Raw genomic sequence first — 12,102 nt, forward strand, 5'->3', positions numbered from 1 at the left:
CATTGTGAAGCTTTCGGCAGCCTTGAGACTCCATGATGAATGTATGAATTCATGAAGATATTGGCAGAATTATGACATTGAGGATTGATGGATATGTATATAAATTAGTTATGGAAATTGTATGAAATAATGAGTAGTGTTTATGTGTATTTGTGGTTGTATTTGGACTTTATGAATTAGAGTTTTATTTGGTGTGTTAAGGATGTTTGTAATCTGCCCAAAGTGACTTTAAAGTGAAGTGGTATATGGTTTTGGTAATGTACCAAAACAGAATTGGTAAGAGAAGTGGACTTGTAGCAAGGCAAATGTGTAATTGATACATGTTTATGCAATGTAATTAAGGACAGCATGCATTTTAGCCATAACTTTAAATGTGTAACTCCAATTGGTATGAGACCAATTGGAGGTAAAACTAGGCACAAATGTGCCAAACCTTCACGAAGGAAACAGACCAAAATTCTGCTTGCAAGGGAGCTTGAAAAATGACCAATTTCGGATTAAGTACAATTGAGACTTGAAAATTGACCAATTGGGCAGCAGTTAGTGTTTAGGCCATAACTCACTCAAAACAGTCCAATTGACCTGAAATTTTAACCATGAATAGTTAAGACCCATATCTACAAGTCTTATGAAGACACCAAAGCCCAGAAATGACCATAAGCAAGTCAAACAAGCTTGCACAAGTTCGGTCCAAAATCGCCGAACCAAAGTTGACCAAATTTGACCTAAAATGACCTAATTTGATGCCATTTGACCAGTAATAATAAAAAGACCATAACTTGGTCTACATAACTCAGAATGACCTAAAATTTTTCCCCGCGTTCCATAAGACATAGATCTATAAGTTTGTAGTTTTGACCGAAACCCGAAAACTGAGGGAACTAGGTCGTCCGGCTAGGTCAAACTAGTATCCCGGAATCCAACAAGTTGCAATAAAATGCACTAAACAAGGAAATGAAATTGGTAATCTGTACCAACCCTAAAAGACTATCGAATGTGACATATTAGTGACACTAAAACCTAATTTACCTAGAACGCATCGAGGGTCGATATATTAGGTGATTAAGCAAATAATAGCTTTCAAAGGAATTACTTATCAAGCATTATCGATAGAGACGCTTTAATTTAATCAAACACTTCAAATTGTGTTTCGCTTAGTAAAGACTCAGTGAAAGGGAAGGAAATGAGTCCGCATCAGAGACAACATCGAGGTTTGTGCACAATAACTATTTCTTTTGAATTTTTCAATTAAAATGAATTATGACTAATTGTACATTATTGTTTTAAATTGTGGAAATCTGTTTGAATGGATATTTATTGCTTGAAAAGCATTATAAATGATTTGAAACTGTGAGAAATTATTTGAATGATATTGATGGATACTTATTGATTGAAAAGTATTGGAAATGGTTTGAAATCACAGCTATCATGTATATTGATTGTATTCCTCGCTAGCTTGTCTAGTGGGACGAATTGAATTCCCTCTCTGGCTGAAGTGTTGAGGTGTGTGCCTGTTGAGGACGAATTGGATGAGTACTCATATTTTTGCTAGCTAGCTATGTTATTCCTCATTAGTCATTGACTTTTGGGAAGAATTGAATACCTCATTAGCCATCGGCTTTTGGGACGAATTGAACTTTGGAACATGATTAAGCTGTGTGTGATTTATTGATACGTATTATGAGATTGTGAAATGGAATTAAATTCTTATTAACATTCACTGTCTTTTGAATTTAATCATGATTTGATTTATTGAAATTATTGTGATATTGAGAAATGGAGTTTAAATTCTTGTTGACAATTACTGTCTTGAATTTAACTATGGTTTTAAGTATCCACTATTTATATAACTTGTGAATTGTGATTTAAAGTTGTATTTGGTTAATGTTGTGCACCACTGAGACATTGTCTCAAATGATAGCTTTTATTGCCGTCGCAGGTAGACAGACAGATGCAGTAGCAGACTAGGTCGCTAGTACCTCCAAATGAGATTACCGGGTATAATGAGTATACCAACATTTTGCATTTTGTATTATAATGTATGACCACTGTATGTACATATTGTTTTTGGTTTTGAGCAGTTGTAAATTAAAATTGTATATTAAAGTTGTAAAATAATTATGAGTTATTTTGGCTTGTAAAAATTGTATTATATTTCTTGTATCTCAGTCTTTGAAAAATCATAGTGGATTTGAGTTGAGAAATATGTTGTGTTGAGAAAAATATTGGAGTTGAGATTTGGAAATATATTGAAGTGCTTTTTACAGGTTTTCTGAAGAACTGTTTTATCTAAAATACAGATGGCACTCTGCCAAATTTTTACAGAAATTCCAAATAATTCAAATGTGTTAGTTCTATCACTTCAGTTCAAAAAGATTTTTAATACCTGTAATTAGTGCTCACCACTGTAAAAGAAGTAAGAAAAGTTTTTAAAATCCCTTGTAGTGTATTTAATGGGTTATCAGTAGACGGAGTTGGTAATTCATTAGGTATACTACGGGATCATGTTATGCCTTACAGAGGGGTAGGGTGTGACACATAGTGTCAGCTGATGGGATTAGAGTGGATCCCAAGAAAATAAAAGCAGTGATGGAATGGAAGCCTCCCAAAAATACAACTAAGGTCAAAAGCTTCTTGGGGCTAGCTGGGTATTACAGGAGATTTGTGAAGGGATTTTCCTTAATAGCCGCTCCAATGACCAAGTTGTTACACAAGAATGTCGATTTGACCGAATGACAAGTGTCGCACCAGCTTTGAGAAGTTGAAGGCTATGTTGATCGAGGCACCGTGATTAACACGCCAAGGTCGGAAAGGACTTTGTGGTCTACAGTGATGCCTCTCATAATGGGTTAGGTGTGTATTGATGCAAGAGGGGAAGGTGATCGCTATGCTTCTAGGCAATAAGACCATATGAAATGTAATTACCCTACCCATGATCTAGAGCTTGCAGCAATTATCATCGCACTGAAGATATGGAGACATTAATAGTATGTTGAAAAGTGCTACATTTACACACACAACAAAAGTCTAAAATATTTGACAACTCAGAATGATCTCAACCTAAGACAAAGATGATGGATTGAGTTCTCAAGGACTATGATTGTGTAATTGACTACCATCCGGGAAAGCAAATGTAGTTGCCGATGCTTTAAGCGTAAAGTCCATCACGCCTTTGAGATCATTGAATGCCCGTCTATCTTTGGTTCGAGATGGAGCTATTTTGGCTGAGTTGCAAGTGAGGCCAAACCTGCTACAGCAGATTTTAGATGGGCAAAAGGCAGATGAAAAATTAATGGCTATTATGAGCAAAATCTTAGAGGGAAAAGCAACTGACTATGAGGTGAAAGCAGATGGGTGTCTCTACTACAAAGGAAGAGTATGTGTACCAGATAATGAGGAATTGAAAGCCAGTATTCTGAAAGAGGCACATGCCAGTGTTTATGCTATGCACCCAGGAAGTACAAAGATGTATCATGATCTAAAACTTCAGTATTGGTGGCCTGGTATGAAGAAAGACATAGCTGACTATGTGACTAAGTGCTTGATATGTCAGTAAGTCAAGGCAGAACATCAAGTTCCATCAGGTTTGCTACAGCCTATACGCATACCTGAATGGAAATGGGATCGGGTCACCATGGATTTTGTAAGTGGTCTACCTCTTACCCAGAAGAAACATGATGCAGTATGGGTGATAGTAGATAGATTGACGAAGTCAGCACACTTTCTCGCCGCTTAGACTGACTACTCACTGGAGAAGTTAGCAGAATTGTATATCAGTGAGATAGTTAGACTGCATGGAATTCCACTTTCCATCATATCTGATCGAGACCCAAGGTTTACATCGAGATTTTGGAAGAAGTCGCATGAGTCCTTGGGTACACAACTCCACTTCAGCACAGCTTTCCATCCTCAGACGGATGGGCAATCAGAAAGAGTAATCCAGGTAAACAATTGAAACCAATGGAATTGATACAAATATTTAACTAAAATGATAAAAATAACATGAAATATATGTCAGGTCCTTGAGGATATGCTGAGGAGTTGTGTCATTGAGTTTGAGGGAAGTTGGGATAGATACCTCCCAATGGCAGAATTTGCATACAACAATAGCTACCAAGCTAGTATCCAAATGGCCCCGTATGAAGCACTGTATGGGAGGAAATGTAGAACTCCAATGTGCTGGACTGAATTGGGAGAAGACAAACTAGTAGGGCCAGACCTGGTGAAACAAACTGAGGAGAAAGTAAAACTGATTAAAGCCAATCTGAAGGTTGCCTCAGATAGACAAAAATATTATGCCGACCTGAAGAGAAAAGAAATAGAATATGTGGTTGGCGACAAAGTGTTCCTCAAGGTGTCACCGTGGAAGAAGGTATTGAGATTTGGAAGAAAAGGTAAGTTGAGCCCTAGGTTCATTGGCCCATATGAAGTCATTGAACGTGTGGGACGAGTAGCCTATAGGCTAGCTTTACCACCAGAGCTGGATAAGATCCACAATGTGTTCCACGTGTCTATGCTAAGAAGATACCACTCAGATCCTTCACATGTCATCTCCATGGAAGAAATTGAAGTACAACTGGATTTGACATATGAAGAAGAACCCATACGGATCCTGGCTCGGGAAGTGAAAGAGTTAAGGAATAAGCAGATTCCACTGGTGAAAGTACTTTGGAGGCACCAAAATATTGAAGAGGCTACTTGGGAAAGTGAAGAGACGATGAGGCAATAGTTCCACAATCTGTTTGCATCTGTAAATTTCGAGGATGAAATTTAAATTAGAGGGGAAGAGTTGTAACACCCTCCCCGTAGCAACTCCGCACATTCTACTGCTCGTGACTGGTCGGTCCGGACAACTAGAACGTCCGGAAAAATATTTAAACTAAAGTGAGGAACCATAATTAACTCAAATATTAATAAGAAAAATTTAGGAAATATTTTAGAAATAAAATACAACCAAGTTAAATGAGCCGGTGCCCTAGCAATGGGTAACCTAGTGAGAAGTTGCGGTTCGTGAATTCAGGAGCCCTAGACCAGGAAAAATTTATAAAATAATTTTTGGGACTCAGAGAAGGGTCATTGAGGTTCCTATGGCATTAGAATGCCAAGAAAATATTTAGAAAAATTTTCAATCTGCATGCATAATTTTGACCTTAAGCCAAAAGGAGGGCATTTTGGTCATTTCGCCTTCAGAGGTGATTTTTGGCCAACTTGTCTAGTTAAGTAAATAATTATTATGAAATAAAATATGAATAAATATTGCTAAAAATTGAATTGAAAATGAGTAGCAAAGAAAAGAAAAGAAAATGAATTAAAATTGCAATTTTGACCTCATGCTTATGTCACTAAGCACTCTCACCCAATCACCTTGTGACACATGTCCATAAACCAATTAAAATGAGTCAAATGGGCAGAAAATTGAAGTGAAAAAACTGAACCCTTTTCCTCAATTCCCGGCCCACCATAGCCATGGAAGCCTCCATTTCCTTTTTCCTTCTAGCTTGAATTTCTCTCCATTCTTACCCCAAAACCCTTAGGTCCCTTCACTAAAATTTGTCACCCAACCTTGCTAGAGTGTTTGGCAGCCAAGAAAACAAAAGAAAGTGAGGAATTTACAAGGGAAAATTCTGCCCTACAAAGGTTAGTGCTTATTTATACATATTTCTCTCTTTATTCCATGTTAGGGACTTAAAATAAGTATGAAATTGTAAATTAAATGAAATAAAACTTATGTGTATGTACACCATGGAATTTGGCAGCCCTAAGAAAGGGATAATGTTGATGGTTTTGATGGATTTAAAATGGCTTAGAAATGGTGTTGATGTGTAGATATAAAGTTGAAATGGATTAGTATGCCTAAATGACATGTGTTGTGTGAACCTTTAATTTAAGCTAGGGTTTTGGAGAGAAATTTGGAATTTGCTTATGTAATGGTGAATGAACATTTTAATGGTCAATTAGTGACCATTTGAGGTAAGTTGACCATAATTTGGAGTAAATTATAGCATTACAAACTGATTTGGTATGCTGCCTAGTGAGAGCAGCAGGTGTGGCTGTGAGTCCAGCCTGTTTGGACAGCCATAACTTGGGCTGTGTAGGTTCAATTGGTGTTTGGCCAATTGGACATGAAACTAGACACATAATGTCACAATTTTGGTGAAGAAACCATGCCCAAAAGACCAAAGCAAGTGGACCAAAAACTTGCCCCAATCCGGATGTCCTGCAACCAGATTCTGCAGAATGCTCATTGTTCATTTGGCCATAACTTATTGTAGAATGGCTCAATTGACCTGAAATTTTTACAGAAACAAGTAAAGATATAGACCAACAACTTTCATGAAGAAAACTACCCCAAATTATGACCAGAACCTATCCAACAAGGCAGTTGCAGTCACTGTTCACTGCACTGTAGATATGGTCAGTTCTGAAATTTTTCAATCCGGCCAGTTGTGGTTTTTGGACCATAACTTGAGCTACAAAACTCCAAATGGAGTGATTCAAAAAAAGAAATTCAACTAGACAAAATAAGGAACAACTTTCATGTTTATCATTTTCTCAAATTCCCACTACAACAGTAACTAATGGAACAGTAAATTTAGGGTATAAAAACTGAAAATTCTGCTCCATTAGTTTTAAGCTTAGAAATGGTATTGGTGATTAATGCCAACAAGTTTTGAATGCAAAATGTGGTATGTTGGGAGTGTTAAAACCAATGTACCTATTTTCTATGCAAAAATCAACATTTTTGTTGACTAATGAAGTGAATAGTAACACCAAAGCTTAAAATTCAAAAATTACAAAATTCAAAAGTATCAAATACCCTAGTATACCTAACAAGATTGGTTTGGATAGTTTGGCATGCCAATAGGGATCACATAGCAGTACTGCACATGGCATTATGCCCTTATGTGATTTCATGGCTTTTAGCCATTCGACATTGTGTTGATATTTGGATTTGTGCCTATTGTCATTACTTATTAGTCGCTCGCTGCACACCGGGAGATGCATATGTGACCGATGGTGTGACGGCCCGAGGTACTAGATACCCAGTGCCAATTTACCCGTTTATCCAGTCCAATCATGTAGTATAGGTTACTTGGGCAACCAAAAGAATGAAAGTGGATAAATTTAACGAAATAATGAATATAACAAGTACAAAACAAGTAAGACATCGATACATTCAATGCATATTTATTTATGTTATTTCTTTTATTATATTATTGGCACCACTAAGCATTATTGCTTAGCGCGTTGCTTTTGCCATGCGTAGGTTCTGGAGATCCTGACCGAGAGCCCGGTAGACCACAGAATAGGTGAAACCTCCTGCAGCTCTGCATAGTGTCCGTGTCACCTCACCATCGTCAGTGCATTGGTAGGACACTAGGTTTCATTTTGGAATTTTGTAACTAACTTTTATTTTCTTTTGTGTAATTGAAACTTATGTAATGTATTTTGGTATTAATGTAAATAGTATATATTGTGTTTGTGAATGAAAAAGTGAATATTTATTTATGACTTTTACATGATTTTCATATGAGATGAATGATTGAGAAATGGAAATGTTGTTGAAAAACATATTGAGATTTTGTTGATGAAATGAAGTTGGGATTGTTGGAAATGATTATTGGAAGTGTTTTTATCAGGTTCCGAAGAACTGTTTTCTCCATTTTTAGCCAGATCACTGGATTTTCTATAAAATTTTCGGAACCTCAAATAAATTATAATTTCAATAAATGTCTTAAATGAATTATATTTCACAAGTTATATTCAAAACTATAATAAAAATAAATTAAGGAAGAATAAAAATGATTGAGATGAAATAGAGTGTTCCGGTACACCGTGTGACATATCTTACTCGAATATACTGTAGACGGGTAAGGGGTGTCACAGAGTATGTGAATTACAAGAATTGAATGTGAGATGAATATGATGAGCATGAATGATATTTTTATTGTAAAATATTATTGAAAATTTCAAGCAAGTGAATAGTGAAATACGTCAACTGATAATAAAATAGGGGAAACTCCACTGTTTTCTCCGTAGAAAATTAATTGATATTAAAATATAATGAGATCAAATTATTAAAGGAATAAAGTAAGATAAGATAGGGTGCTTCGGCACTGAATGTAATAGGCCTCGCTCGGCTACACTGTAGTCGGGTGAGGGGTGTTACATTTATTTGTATCAGAGCATTCATATGAGTCGAGGTAACACTAATGCATATATGTTTTCTTGGTTATTTTAGGTTAAGGTATGGACTCAGAATCACAGAGGGCAGTAGAAGAAGAAGTAGTAAGCCGTATCTCGGCTGGGAGTGATTTTGGAAATCGGGGAGATCTTGCTCCACCAGTGCAAGAGGTGCCAGTATAACCCCAATAGGCCTTGTTTGAGCAGATAACTGAATTCTTTCGACAGATGATTGGGGTTATTCCACCACCACCTCAATGGAAATCACCTCTAGGAAAAATTAGGAAGTATGGAGCTATAGATTTTAATGGTAGAAAGGAAGACGATTCTTCAGCGGCTGAGTATTGGTTAGAAAGGACTGAAAGAGTCTTGAGTACTCCATTGCACACCGTAATGTAGTTTGGAGTGTGCAATTTCATTGTTATAAGAAGTTGTATATCAGTGGTGGAATGTTGTAACAAAGGTAGTGCCACCAGCCGACGTAACTTGGAAATTCTTTCTGATAAAGTTTAGAAAGAAATATATTAGCTGTTTTCATGAAGAGGAATAGAAGAGGAGTGGTGATCAGCAAAAGCGAAAATTTGGAAAGTCTAGTAATAAGAGGCCAAGAGAACAATTTAGTCAGACATCGGATCAAAATAGGAGATCTAGACCTGTGCCTATACCCATAATAGATCAACCGTAAACACTAGTAGTGAGTGCGCCAAGACTAGCAAGAAAATATGGCCATTGTAACAAGTGGCATAAAGGTGAATGTAGGGGATTAACTAGAGCTTGTTATAGATGTAAGGCCATAGACCATCGTCTGAAAGATTGTGCTAAGAGGAATTTAGCATGGACCCAGATAGAGGTTGTGGAAGGACCAAGTACAACAGTCACACCACTTCCAAATGTCAGCCAAGCCGGAGAGGAGCAAGAAGCCCCAAATGTGAATTTGAGGTAAAGTATCTTTCCTTTATGATATGCCTAAGTGTATAATGATGATTCGAAAAGACAAAGTAATACCATATATGTATAAAAGGAGTAGACAGAGGGAGCAATAGAAAGGTAAAGGAATTATCTCAGATAGCTATATCCGGTAAATTTCGAGGACGAAATTTTTGTTAGAAGGGAAGAATTGTAACACCCTCACTGTAGCAATTTCGTACATTCTACTATTTCGGTGACCAGTGTTGGTTCGAACAGCTAGAACGTTTGAGAAAATATTTAGATTAGAGTGAGGAATCATAAATAACTTACATATTAATAAGAAAAATTTAGGAAAAATTTTAGATTTAAAATATAACTAATTTAAATGAATCGGTGCCCTAGCGATGAGTAGCTTAGTGGAAAGTTACGGTCTTCGCAACTAGAAGCCGTAAACCTGAGAGAAAATTTATGAAATAATTTTTGAAACTCTAAAGAAGAGTCATTGAGGTTTCTATGGCATTAGAATGTCAAGAAAAGACTTAGAAAAATTTTTTGATCAAGATGCATAATTTTAGCTTAATAAGCCAAATAGAGGGCATTGTGGTCATTTCATATTTAGAGATGATTTTTGGCCTACTTGTCTAGTTAAGTAAGTAATTATTATGATATAAAATATGAATAAATATTTAAAAATTGAATTGAAAATGAGTAGAAAAGAAAAGGAAAGAAAAAATGAAAGAAATTAGGAATTATGACATCACATGATGTCATTAACATGCCCCCACCCAATCACATTTTGACACCTCATTATAAACCTAATTAAAGGAGTTAAATGGGCTGAAAAATCAAAAGAATTCTACTCATCCTTTCCTTTTTCCAGCCGTAACACATTCTCTCCCTCTCTTCCACCATTAACAACTTCACCCAAGCTTCATCTCACCTACTAAATCACCTCAAAAGCCCATCTTCCCTTCACAAAAATTTGTCATCACCACTAGAGCAAGACTTGGGCAGCAAAAAGAAGTGAAAATAAAGGAGTTTGTCAAGTTTGGATTGACACACAACAAGGTTAGTGCTACTTTCTTCCATATTCATTTAGTAAACTTAAATTTGAGCATGAAAATGGAAAGAATTACAAGAAAAAAATTGAGAAATTATTCATGTTTGATGGAAGAGGAATTTTGATCAGAATGTGTACCTATGGGAATTGATGAATTTAAATGAAATAAAATGTGTTTATTGGAGTTGCTTAGTATGTATTTGTGATTGGATGTGTTAGATGGCATGGATAGTATGAAATGGACACTTTGGGAATTAGGGTTTGTGAAAAATTAGAGTTTTGCTTATGTAATAGTATATTAACATTGTAATGGTTAATTAGTGACCATTTGAATGTGTGCGAGGAGGAATTGAAGTGAGTAAGGATAATATAGTTGAGCTTAGGCATGTCGCTTTGGTGACCTAGGACTAGGTGTGAGTTCAAGACGCTTGGGCAGCCTATAACTGGAGTTGTATAGGTTCAATTGGTGCAAGGCCAATTGGACATGAAACTAGACACATAATGGTACAACTTTGGTGACAAAACCCTGCTCATAAAACCAAACCAAGTTAACCTAAAAATTACCCTAATCCGAGTGACCAACATGCTGTCTCTGGAAAATGACTAAATAAACAGCGTTTGTTCAAATGGTTATAACTCCAAATGGATAGTTATGGTAAAATGACCATAACGTGAGCTACAAAACTTCAAATGGAGTGATTCAAAAAAAGAAATGTAACTAGACATAATAAGAAACAACTTTCATGAAGACAATTTTGTCAAATTCCTACTATACAAATGACCAATAAAACAGTAAACCTAGGGTATGAAATTTGAAAATTTTGATTAACATAAGATAAGCTTTGAAATGGTATTAGAAATCAATACCAATAAAAATAAAATGCAAAATGTGGTATCTTGGAGAACTTAGGTTCAATAAATTTATTATGTATTAAAAAGTCAATCATTTGAGTGAATAGTAATGTGAATAGTAGTACAAAGACACAAAGTGTAAGAACTAAATTGGTAGAGGAAATTAAGGTATGAAGTTTGGAATCCATGAAATGTTCATGGATTACTTGGAATATAAATAGTAATTTACCTAAATTACTTAATGAACATTTAAGTTATGTGAATATATAATTAAGATTTGTATTCCAATTACTTGTAGGTCTAATAAAACATGAGTGATACCACTTGAATATGAAATGAAATTAACCTAGATGGATTGTTGAACTTATACTCCCAACACCAATGGAGTTCATAATATATTAGCAATACAATTGAAGTATGAAATGTACTTTACATGAATAGATTGTTGAATGAATTAATGTGATAAAAGTGTTATTCGGGATTTAGGTTCCCATCAAGAGAGAAAGGAAAGATGTTTTAAATGTGAATAGTATATGAGATTATTAAATGAATGTGAATTGTAATTAGTATGAATATTACGATGAATGCATAAATTACCTAGAAATGTGAATTTGGAAATTATGTTTCCATTATTAACAAAATTAGAATGCTATGAAAATAAAAATGAAAAATATAATGAAATGATGAAACATATAAACTCTTAATGATATGTGCCAATGTATTGCCTAGACACGTGTGTCAGATTGGGTAGATTGGCATCTCAATAGGGTATTGTTTTAGCAGTACTGTGAAAGGCTTTATACCTGTATTCATGGCTTTATGCTCGTATTCATGGCTTTATGACAGCATTTATGGCTTTTATGCCCGATTATGTGTTATCATGGCTTTTTAACCATACCGATCGCATACGTGATTGACGCTCAAGGCCCCATGGTATGATGACCCATGGCACTGTAGCACCCTCCCCGTAGCAACTCCGCACATTCTACTGCTCCGTGATCAGGTCGGTCCCACAGCTAGAACGTCCGAAAAATATTTAAACTAAAGTCAGAACCATAATTAACTCAAATATTAATAAGAAAAATTTAGTAAAAATG

Source organism: Hevea brasiliensis, chromosome 12, assembly GCF_030052815.1.
Source record: "Hevea brasiliensis isolate MT/VB/25A 57/8 chromosome 12, ASM3005281v1, whole genome shotgun sequence".
NCBI lineage: Eukaryota > Viridiplantae > Streptophyta > Magnoliopsida > Malpighiales > Euphorbiaceae > Hevea > Hevea brasiliensis.